Here is a 12,988-nt window from a genome sequence, read left to right on the forward strand (position 1 = left end):
CACCACCTAGCAACAATTGGTAATGGTAAATTATATCCACGCAAGAAAAAATATTGCCAAGAAAAGGAACCTAATCCTGAAGAAAATACGAATATATATATGGCGCCATACTTCCATTGCAATGTAGTCTGTTTCCAGCGACGTAAAGTAAGTGCTAATCCATCGGAACGCATTGCGTTAAAGCAACAGGGTGGGTGAAGAATACCACCACGGAGACAAAAAAAAAAGATACGTGATTTCTGCCGGCGGCACGCTTTTGCGGTGAAGTTTGTTGTACTTCCTCCTCCTGATCGTATGCCGTGCAGACATGGTAGCGACCCCAGCCTGAAACTGACGCCATTTACGGAAATGCCACTGCCGCGGAAATTATTGGAGGCGCGAAAAATGTGTCTGTTGAATAAAAAGAGCCCGAAGTTATTGTCGAGTATCAACAACCCAGAAATGCTTAGATCATGGGTAGAAACGGACTACAATGTGCCGTACTGAGGAGTAAAACCAATATACGCCTCAAATTACACGATATTTCAAGTTTGTTTTTTAAGTTGTTGCGTACCTGTCACTTCACCACGTTGTGTCTGCACTCTTAGACAAATTGTCGGGGGGACTAACAGCCTTTGGAACAATCATTACTCCTTTTGGGAAATAAATGTGAGGCGACGGACGCACAGTCCGGCACCCGGTTGGTCCGTTCAGATTCTCCCCAAAGACAATCTGCTCAAAGACAGTCGCAGGAAAAAAAAAAGCCGGCACCAGCAGGGGTGGAAACACCGACGACCGCAGCTATACACACACAAGGAACCCAACGAGCTAACACTCGACAACGCAGACGGATGGAAGCTGTGGTAGATGCTTTTCAAGTGTACCGCGTATAGCGCTGTGCGCAACGCGACAGATTCTTTGCAACTGGTGTGCGAATTTGATCCGTGCAAGCGAACGCGACTGCGCTTTGCGCTTTGCACTTAGCGCTTTGCTAACTGTACAGGGACTATTGCTTACTTCCATTCTAAGAACAGCCTCACAATCGTAGTTTCTTTTTCATAAAGAAAAACCAACTCGTCGTCGCCTAGTTGAAATATATGGCTGGGTGATCGGACGACTCGTATGTTTCCGCACAAATTAGCGCAAACTAAGTACATTCTTAGTGTTCCATACATGTAATAAGTGCTCTAGGTAACGTATGTGAAAGTGATCGTATGTGTGAAAGTCAGAAAAGAGAAACAAACCATATTTTCCCGCATTGGCGAAGCCAAATTCGGTGTTGCTTAGCCTGAATTCTTCAAGTTAGCGCTGCTTGAAGATCAAGACAGGGAAATACAACCGGGTTTTACAGCAGCTGCGGCATTATCATAGCTTTGGTGCACAAGGCAATTATGTTCCGAGTGTAAAAGGTAACTTCAGGACGCTTACCTGTAGCGAGCATTTTTAATTTGCAGTTGTGATCAGCAACTAAGGCGTTTTTCTGGTCTGTTGGATACATACGGATTCATTACGCTTGGGGATCAACATTTGCTATTGTCACTAATAATTGTGTTATGGTTGACACGCCTGAAATCTTTGATTGGCCGTTATTACCCTAGGCGAATCGTATGCAACGCCGCGTATCAACACAACCTCACCCATAAGCATTTGTCCATCGCGCTTCGCCGCTCCTTTCCATTACCCGCCGCTCGATTAACCCTAGGCGCTTTTCTTATAATTAACATCAATATTTCCTCCCGTGGCACCATGTGAAGGACCCACTGAATGCAATGACTTGTGTTTTCAAAATCTAAATCTGTCCTCAGACATAAGGGCGGAATGGCAAGGACTACGCCATTACAGGAGATTGCCGACGCAGCAAAGAAACTAAGTGCATGCGTTTTGTCTTTCCGTTATTACTTATTAATCGGCAGAGACAAACATATAGCCCGCATTTGTGCACGGCACACACTCTGCCACAGATACTCCCCTTGAAAATGAGCGGTTGCTCGCGAAGAATAACGGCTGTATTTTAGTCCCTATAGCAGTCCTTTTTCCCTGAGAGTGTGGCAAACAATGCATGCTGGCAAACAATGAATTTAGTTATTCGTAAAGTGAAATTGCAGAGCTGTTCTCAAAAAAAGCCCAAATACGAAAGAATAAGTTTGCGCAGAAGACGAGGACGAAGAGACGAGAGGACAGGACGAGCGCTCGTGCTGTCCTCACGTCTCTTTGTCCTCGTCTTCCGCGCACACTTATTCTTTCGTACATCATGAACCAACGAGCCAGCTATCAAGTCATACTAACCCAAATACGAATTTCCCTAAAACCTTCAGCCGCAGTGCAAGAACACTAACGGCGCGAAGAACAAAATTGAGAGAAGAAACGACACGAGAGAAACGAGAGAAAAAAATTATGGAGGTAATGATCGCAAGCCGGATATCGCGATGCCTACCATCTCACAAATTTACCGACACAGAAGAAAACCTTTATAAAGAGCACGATCGAAAGAGCATATAAGGTAGCCCTCAACCTCCCTATTTCTGCGGTTAAGACAAAAACTCCAAATACGATCTTTATAACACTTTTCAATCGACCAGAGACGCCACTCGTCTAGTGCAAAAAAGTGCCTCGAAAACGCTAATTTGACAGACCTCCCGGTAGAAGAGAGGCACCGCAACTGAGAGGAAAGTACTTTACGCCGTGAGGAAACTTTTACCAATCCAGCGACGCTCAATGAAAACTATCGTGCTTGCGAAAAACGTAAACACGACGCTACACAGGGACAAAAGACATGTAGGGGATAAATTCCACTTAGGGAAGTTACAAAATGATGCAAACGCGTTGTACGCGGAAGCCAGGTTGTACGAAAGTACGTATTCAATTACTGTGTGGTGGACTACTATTGCGAACTCTGTGGCTGCATGTTCGTTCCAACTGCAGAAACGGATGAAGAGAAAATAAAGCTTTCCTTGTGGCAGTGAGCCCCCTGCAAGTATGGAACACACGCTTAAGCAACATACAAAACAGTAAAGATTCGGGAAGCAGGCGCCGTCCTTCAACGCTTCAAAAGACCTTCCTTCCTGCGTCAGGGAGAAATTCACAACGTCAAGTCTACACCCGGGCACGAGAGTCTGGAAAGAAACGAGGACGTCAACAACGAAGCACGCGGAGATGCACACCATGCTCCGTGCGTCCTTCCAGAAAACATCAAAAATGCCTACTGGCCTCGCTCGGCTGTCATAGAAGAACGCGAACCATCCACGTGCAACAGTGGTATCTCAATGGGGAATAATCATAAAGTCTGCGTACGATACATGCCGAAACGTATATTAACAAGGCTTTATGCGCGAAGATGCTTGGTAGGAAACATGCTATATTAGGTAAAACAGCGCTAACTGCGGGGAAACATCCACCCATTAGAAATGTTATGTGTTCTACTTCTATAGAGGCACGGGACGCCCGTCCCCTGAAGATCACTGCACAGTATTTAGACAAGAGGGGGATGGAGCTTCGGCCTCTACTGCCCTCAACATATGTTTCTACCATTGATCTCCAAGCCGTGTTTATTTCCCTTTTCGAAACTAAGGCTATTTCTTATTCAATAATCCTAGCTTTCTAACAGTATCCTTTTAGCTCTCTTGGCTAAAAACAAAAATATTCAGTCTGGCCACGGCGCTAGATAATAAGCACGTTGAAGCGGTGACAATGACTCCTAGTTGCTCAGTCGGTAAATTTGCCACTGCTACTAACTTTTGTACCATCAACTTAGCCAAACAAGCAGAGACGGTGGCAGTCCTTTCTTTTTCACGGTCGCAAAACCTGTTTCAGCTTGTCTCGCTGTTCTTTCTGGCCTTCAGCGTTTGGGAAGCAAAAATTGTAAATCTAGAAAATCTGTTCCAACGTGTTCCCTCCACGTAGATCGTAAGAGCTAAACGTAGATGTAGTCTGCAATACTTTTTACCTTACAAAGTTCCCTCAAAGACGGAGTCTCTGGTTTTACCCGGAATGTTGTGAAAGGTAGCAACTGTTGTTTTTCGAAGACCCACACTAAAATCAAGAGGCTCGGTTTCAAGATTCCTTCGTTATCATCAAGTTCCTTCAACAAATTTAAGTAGGATAAAGCTTACAATTACTCACGCTTAATTGTTCAACAGATCTGGAGCCACCAGAAAGCATGGCCGTATTCAGGTATGTTGACAATCGTTGTACCTACACTAAGTTTAGTTTCTATAAATGAAAACAATATTAAAAATAGAAAAAAATATCAAGTTATGATGGCAATCGTTGCACCTAACCTTAGTTTAGTTTCTAAAAAAACATCATTACAAATAGATGAAAAAATTCAAAGTGCGTTTTCTGGAAAAACCGAAGTTTTAGACAAACCCAAACATTGTGTTGTGGGTGTTAAGCTTTTCATTATGCCAATCAATTGACATTTCCCTTTTTTGAACGATTAGCCCGCATACTCAGCGTAGGGAATTTAATACAGCAGACAATATTTTTAGGAAGCACAGTAGCAAAGCAACGAAGGGCGGTGAAAAGTGGCGACAGCATCGACCATCCTACATTTGGAAGAAGCAGCGGCGGCTGGAGAAACGTAGGCTAAAGCTTTTTTGCTTTTACAGGTTGGTCAGGATTTAGTTGCTTTTCCACAAAATTGTTCTGCCACCACTGCTGCTGCCACTGACCTATCTTTAGTTCCTGTCAAAGTGCCGCTGGGGTGATGAGTTCCAAACTTCCTAGAAGGATTGATAAACTAGAGGCTCTTTTGGAGAGTAAGACAGCTGATACGGTTGAACAGGTTTACACGATGAGCAAACTTGATGCTGATGCTTTAGCACCACATCTCGCGTCAATGAAAGTTGGGCTCGATGGTCTGATAGCTGGTTTTACGCATCTAAACTCTCTTCCGAAGAAGCTCTCGAAGAAGCTCGAAGAAACTCTCGCGGAAAACAAGACTCTTGTGGCTGCTAACAGGGCATTACGGCTCAGAATTACGCACTGACAAAAAAGTCGCTGAGATGGAAGAGTACTCTAGTACAAACAGTGCAGAGTTGAAGCTAACTCCATGTACCCAAGCAGAGGACAGCACGGCAATTTTTAAGGCCATTGGGACAAAGGGTAGCTGTACCATTAAAGGGCCTTCAAAGGCGTTTTGAGCACACTAAATGAACTAGCGCAATCATTAGATTGGGTCGTCAACGTCACCTGTGCCAAGTATTACTTTTTACGCGCAGCGGAAAGCTGACACTTTTGTTGCAAAGTTTGTCGCTTTTTTCTCACCCTTCCCTTCGTGTTTTTGGACGCCGCCATCTTCACATGTCTACGTCATCGATTCCCAGGTGTTCGTCATGAGCTAGACATCCTGCTATTGGGCGGCTTTTTCACGCACGCCCGGCAAAGAGATGTGTCGTCTGCTCAGCGTCGGCTCGCCGGCTGATCTGCAAGCGGAATGCCGGAGTGCTTGGACATTTTACGACAAGAAAAACAAGTGTAAACAAATGCTTAACCGTTTGTATTGAATTCAACATGGCCATAACACGACATGGATATTGTCTTACCTGAGTACGTTCCATAAAGAAAGCGTTGAAGCCCCGTGGCACTTCTTTCGTGCAATCGCAGAGAACGCCCTGAGCCGAATTCCCGGGTTTGACGCACACATTTTATTCAACGTCAAAACAATCCAGAGATGCGTTTCGAACGAACACAACGTCAAAACATGCGTTGCAAGTCTGAACAGCGATTGACAGACGATGGGTTGCCTACTGCTGCCCGTCGTAAATTCCGCACTCACCTAGCTCGCGCTTTGCGGGGACGAACACCAAGTCACTTAACTGTGACGCACAAGCCTAGATGGCTTTTAGCCATGCACACTGCACATTCCCCATGCGAGGTTGAGTCGTCCGTCGCTCGAGATAGATAATCCAGACCATGGGAAGCACTATCTACCCGCAGAAGCACAGCGTTGAATTTCATCGCGAAACAAAGGCGTCCGCCACACACACACACCATCGCCTCCTGTAGTGCCAAACGCATCTCGCACTTCCCAATGGGAGTTAGTGGTACGCCTGCAGTGCCCACATGTCGGGAGGTGAGGCCCCGAGCTGAACCGGGATCACGGAACCGTACTGACTTCTAGAGTGGTTTGTGCGTTGTTGCCAAGGCAACCGATGTTTCAAATTGTCAAAGAAATGGCGCTCGCTCCAGAGCAACAGAAGGGAAAATGTTTGGGCGTGTTGGTTCATCGTCAGACGGAAAATAAGCGCTGAATAAAAATACAGGACGAGGAGTGTACGGGACAAGCGCTAAACTCTGCGCTCTGAGCTTTCTAGGTCCAGAGCAAAAAAGCTCAGAGCCGCGGCGGAGCATAATTTGCCAATGTTGCCGCTCTCCACCACGCGTCGCCCCAAGCTGAACTGGTCACATGATTGAAGTGTTTTGCACGGGTTCTGTATGGGTTTAAAATGGCTTTTTCACATGCTGCCGGCAGGAATTACCACCGCCGCAAAATAAGACCAGGCACCAGCGGAGCCACATCTGATACTGCGCTTTTTGGATAAACAATGCGCGGTGCATCAAAGAGAACGAGCGCGCGATCCCCCCCATGCGGCTGCGAGTTCGCCGCCGATAAAAAGTTACGTGCCTCCGATAGCAATTGCAGCAACGTACACCGCGAAAGGGCAAGGCCACGCCACCGCACACATGCGGCAAGATTTTTCGATCGCTTTTCCAGCCTTGAGTGGAGTGAGGGATTCATGGTGTCAACAAAGCTTGACCGTAGCAGAAGGCAGTCTGAGCAGCGCAATAGCGGAAGTACATCAGCGCTGACTAGCACAGCATCATGGGAGGGAAGGCTCGCGCGCCGTCAACAGCGGGAGTAAGCTTAAAAGAGGAGGAAACGCGGCGCGATGATAATGCGCGGTTTTGATTTACGATTTATCAGCTAATACTCATCGCTTTAACAAAATTCTTGCGGGAGCAGATATCTAATACATTGCTTTATTTGGGCACATGTACATCCATGCATCGGCAGAAGTATTTCAGGACCCCTTTAAAGATACTGACATCGATATCATTCACTGTGTACCTAGAAAGGCTAGAACAAGTCAAAACATAACTGCTCGTTTTCGCTCCCACTCCAAAAAAAAAAACCGTAATTCGTCATTAAACCGCGGAAAGCCCTCCTTAACACGAAGCACCTTGATTTTCCCGGACCAGATAACTACCCCGAATACACTAACGAAGTTCTAACCCCTGATCACAAGGATTGTTTTGAAAAGGCTCTGGCTATCGGAAAAGAGAAAGGGTGGCTTCACTTGTAGACCGACTACGACCACATTAGGGCCAGAGAGAACAATGGCAGTCGGGTGTTTCTGATTGCGTCGGAGGCACATTTCTTGGTGTTTCACCAGCAGAGATGGCCGGGTCGACAACGCGATAAAAGTATCTATTCCCTTTCATCATGGCCACATATTTTTCCCCAGATACACATAAAGCTTTTCTTCGTAACCCTTGTCTATCAGCAATAGGCCGTAATGCCCGAAGTTTGAACAGGCACTGTGACGAAATTTACGCTTTGATATCAACAATAGAAAATGTTTCTTGTATATGCTTGACAGAAACCTGGTTTTCGCCTCATGATACAAATTTACACATCCCTCTATTCTATTCATCAGAATACTGGTGTCCCTCCAGCAGCAACAACGAGGGTGCGGCTATTTTCGTTTCGCCATTCCTAAAATACAAAAGGCGACTTGATCTGGAACGGCCCGTGTTAAATTGCGAATCGGTCTGGATAGAACTCGAAAATTGCCTTTTCCCATCTCATGCTAGCAAAATTATCTTAGGTTGCATATATCGCACACCGTCATCATCTGTGTCAGACTTTTGTATCAGCCTTAACAACCTTCTCAGCACCATTTCATCTGAAAAGCATAAAGTTGTTGTCACGGGGCTATTATTATTGTTATATTATACAACAATACTACATGCATTGATTACACCAACAGGTTTTGGTATTTGGATACGAATCCTCAATCACTCTCCCCATTACATGCGTCGCTGGCAGGGCGGATACTTTAATTGAGCATACATTTTCAAACTTCATGTCACCTCGACACTGTGGCGTTGTAGATGTTAGAATCAGTGATCATTATCCAATTTTCTTCTCTTATCCGTGCCGCCTACACTGCTCAAGTCGATCGTTTAACACAGTGAGGACTGATAAAGATCAATTTATTACCCGCGCCAGTAACGTAAATTTGTCAAATATTTTAACATCGAATGACGCTAATGAGACCTATGATCAGTTTATATTGACAATTAATAAATGCCTAAACGAGTCTTCTGTCGCAACAAAGTGCCAAAAAAAGTTTCCTGCTCCTCATAATCCATAGTTAACTTAAGAGCATGCGTAAAAAGTTAATTTGTATAAAAAGACTAAAGAGCAACCTTATAATATCAAACTCAAATGCCCCTACACAAAATATTGCAATGTACTAAAAAAACTGTTAAAAGAAGCAAAACGAAAAAATTATGAAGCAAAAAGTGAGGAATCCTGTCTTGATGTAAGGAAACAATAGAAAGTAATTAACTCATTTCGGAATCTTAAGCATGACGCACCTATCTCTGAACTTAAGTCATCAGGGTCTGTATACAATCACCCCTTAGGTATCGCCAATGCACCAAATGATTTTTTTGTTCTAAAATACCATGCTCACCAGTGATTCTCGAGCAGGACCACCTTGTGTATTTCCGGCTGAACCAAAAAGAACTCATGTCACACCGGTATTTAAAAACGGGGACCGAACTTTTATCTCCAATTATAGAACAATTTCAGTTCTTGTGGTTTTTAGGAAGATAATTGAAAAATGCATTTATCTGCGTTTAAACAAGTGTTTATCAAGTTCAGCACCTTATCATATCACCAATTCGGCTTCCGCGCCCTTAACTCAACCAATCTGCTTTGCCCTCTTTCTCTGACAAAATTACATAGGCAATTAATACAGGAAATTATGCTGCAGCCATCTTCATTGAACTAACAAAAGCTGTCTTTTCGATAAATCACAGCATTCTCATTCATGAACTTGCTGCAACAGGAGTTTTATATACTGCTCTGTCACCAATTCAAATTTACTTATCTGCTAGAAGACAAGCAGTCGGTGTCTCAGAAACACTTTCAAAATTTTAAACCACAAACAAAGGCCTGCCCCAGGCCTAAATATTTGGTCCTCTCATCTTCTTGATGTGCATCAATGACCTGCCTGATTGTGTTTCTAACTCCGAACCCTTGTTGTACGCCGACGATGCTGCAATATTATCTACTGACAAATGCCTTAATTCCCTGACAGAAAAACGTACCTGTGACATTAAGAAGACTTTTCTGTGGTGCCGCCAAACCTTTTTGCCTATCAACGCATCTAAAAGAATGTTCATGATTTTCCATTCCAATCAGCGGCACCTTACACATGCACCAATAATAAGTATTAGCACTCACACCATCTATGTAGTCAGCCAATGCATGTTTCTTGGAGTTGTTCTTGGTAGTCATTTAAAATATACTCAGCACATTACATATTTAAGTACAAAAGCTCCTCATTGCATCAGGATATTACTGAAAGCACGCGGTTTTTTTTCAGTGTATCCCCCATGCTTTCTATGTACTCTTATTTTATTCATAGCCACTGTACGTACTGCTTATCTTTATGGGTAACACGTACCCCACTTATTTGATGCAATCACAACATATCCAAAATCAGGCCATTCGCATATTAGCTGTTTGTTCATTCCGCACCCGTGCTCCTTCACTGCTTCGGCCATTGAGTATATTATCTATCAACGAATTATTCAACTATAACCTAACAATCTTGTTAAGTCATTACAAAACATAGTTACATTGAATGTTTCCCTCGGTCAAGTCTTGTGGACTTAAATTCCACCAGGTTTGAATCTAATCGTAACTTATTCTTACCTGTGGCCCACACTAATTATTAAAACAAACTGTACTCTTTACAGCTTTCGTGCTTAGGAAATCCCTAACTGACTTTAAACTCTTTTCGCCGTTGCATGTATTTAAAACAGGTCTTCTTGGATTTTATCTGCAGTCATAACCACACTCGCACTTTTTATTATCCATACAGAACTGCCTTTCTTCCGTTACCCTTGACTGTGTGTTAATTTTATTGATTTATTTGATCTACTGCCAATATTTCATGTACCATTGACTATGCGGTTACTTACAGGAGGTCCCCTTTCAGCCCTTGGCTCTGAGACCTCCGTCTGTGTAGTCACTCATGTACACATTATTATTGAACAAATAAACACTATTTCTGATTCTGGAAAGAATCAGAAGTGGTTCTTCTGGAGTAGCCTACGGATGTCGGCACAATCACGAGAACGTGGCCGTGGTCACGAATTCTGAGGAATTGTCTCTTCTAACGAGGTTATAATAGAGAGAAGCTTTATATCCCTCAGTAATTGCGTCCTGCATTCGACAAATTACTGTCGAAAAACCAACATTACAAAAGCGCCTGAAAAAAAACAACGCTTCCCTTTTACAAATCGAGCCTTGGTGCCTCATGCTAGGAAGCAAAGGACATTCGATTCCGTTACTCTGAGTGTTTTTCCTTTGCGCCATTTTAAATGGCGCAAAGCAACATATAAAGAAACATATACACGGCGCAAAGAAACAAATAAATACTCCTGCGACCTCGCATCGCTTCCTAGTGCTCGTGCGTGTCTTATCAATTCATACAACTGTATTTAGATACTAAGTCTCTCTTTCCAGCAACGAGGCTGACGGAACAATGACGCACACACCCTCGCAACCAGAAACCATGCAAAATGCTTCGAAGATTTTCCTTGTCACTCAGTCCTATCACTCGTTGGCTCGGCGGTCGCCGAGGGGTGCGAACATGCTCACATCGGCTCCGTAATTAATCTCCAATTACGCAGTGCTGGTTTCCTTAATCACGACAATTTCGTTACCAGTGTGTGCGCGACCGTAACGGTCATCTAGCACTTTTTCACCGCTGGTATGGTGAAGCTAAGCCTAACGCACTGAGCGTTTGCTAAGCCTAACCGCCGGCTTGCTGCCGAACACGATGGAAGAAGACGCAGCTACTACGTCATCAAGGGAGGGGTCAACGACCCGGATGTGTGTACAAGTAGAAGGGGAGGAAATGACGCCAGAAGAGTTCACGAGATCGAAAGGTTGGCTCCACATCGGTGGGCACGGCAAGAAGAATCAGCAGCCGGACCAACGAGACGCCCAAGGTGAGGCGACCTCCATTACCTGTCAACGATAACTCAGAGCTTAACGGCAAGGCTACGCGAGGCAACAGCGTGAGGAAGGAGGTCATTTGGGCCTCCTGCATGCCGAACATACCTGCAAAAGAGATAAAGATCGTGCTTAGGCTCGGTGCGGGCTAGACATCGCGAGAAGAGGCGCAGCGTGCGTCGCGGCTGCCGTCATGGCGGCCGCTATCATCGAGAAGACGGAGCGGGCCGAAGACATGGCATGCCCCAACTACCAGTAGAACATCATGGTGATCAGTACACCGAACGCAGAACGAGCCGAAAAGTACGTCCGAGTTTGAGAGATCGAGGTCTAGGAAACCAAGTACGAGGTCAACGCGTACGGGACGGCCGCACACGGCACGATGAAAGGAGTCTTGAAAGGAATACCGACGCCAGACAGCGAGGCAGAGATCTTAAAGCAAATATTGACAAAGCACAATCCAATGGCGGTGGGGGCCAAACGCATCGGCACGTCGATGACGGTGATCGTCGCCTTCAAAAGCGAAAAGGTACCAAGGTTCGTGAGGTACGGCTCAACGCTCTACCAGTGTAACCTGCACAGGAAACAAATCGAGGTGTGCAAACGCTGCGGGAAGGTCGGCCATCGCAATGACGTATGTCCTACACGGAACTCAAAAGTCTGCCTGGGGTGCCGCGTAAGCCACCCAAGAGAAGACCACAGATGCGTCCCGAAGTGCAAGCTATGCGTCGAGGGCCACCCCATGGGAGACAAGGCCTGTAGAGCGAGATTCAAGATCCCGTTCGTGGTTTGAAGACGAAGATGGGAACGAAGAAACACCGAAGAACAGCGGAAGCAGTGCGTGCTCTCGCCAGCCTCCTTCCCCCAGCTGGGCGACGTGGCTTCACGTGGCGCGAGCGGATCACGCCACGCATCGCGCAGCGCATCACGCCACGCGTCGCGGAGTGCGTCACGACGCCCGACGTCACAGCCACGTCACTCGTCCCTCAGCATATCACACGGCGGTCAACAACCTTGTGAAGGAGTGAGCTAGGCGGACGCCACGAAGGGAGAGAACAAGATGGCGACGAACGGGCACAAGTCCGGTGGCAACCAATGCTGCGAGCAACTCAGGATGGCCAACGAGTCAATGGCGAAGAAGCTTGCAGAAATGGAAAAGAGGCTATGAAGCCTAGAAGTGCAGTTACAGCAGTAGCAACCGCAACAACAGCAGAAGAATCGAACGGGGTCAACGGCCGTGACATCAGGAACCACTTCGGCAGGGAAGCAGCCACCGACGCAGCAGCAGCAACCAAGTCAGCAGAAGGAGCAACAGCAGCAGGAACAAGTACACCAGCAACCAAAGAAAGAAGCAACGGCAATATAAATTGCAAGAGAGGAAGAAGAAGACCAAGAAGTACCAAAGAAAGGAGCAAGGCCATCGACAAAAAAAAACTACGACGCCCAGATCGAGAAGCTGACAGCCACGGTCAAGAACCTTTTGGCCACGGTCAGCAGCCTGACGGTCACGGTCAACAACTTAGCAAAAGCGACAGAGCAACGGCTCGCAAGACAAGAAGAGATGATCTCCACGTTGCTAGTGTCCCATAGGAACCTGAGCGAGCGTTTCGAGCTCGCAGAGCAAACGCAGAAAATCATGGTACGCAGCCCGATATTCGCGGCACAGTTCGCCAACCACCCGTACCTCCAAGAACAAGCGCAGCAACCAGCAATACAACAACCATGCCAGGGCAGTCTCATCGCGCAATA

Source organism: Haemaphysalis longicornis, unplaced genomic scaffold (genome assembly GCF_048455015.1).
Source record: "Haemaphysalis longicornis isolate Haplotype H1 unplaced genomic scaffold, Haemaphysalis longicornis Haplotype H1 scaffold_10, whole genome shotgun sequence".
Lineage (NCBI taxonomy): Eukaryota > Metazoa > Arthropoda > Arachnida > Ixodida > Ixodidae > Haemaphysalis > Haemaphysalis longicornis.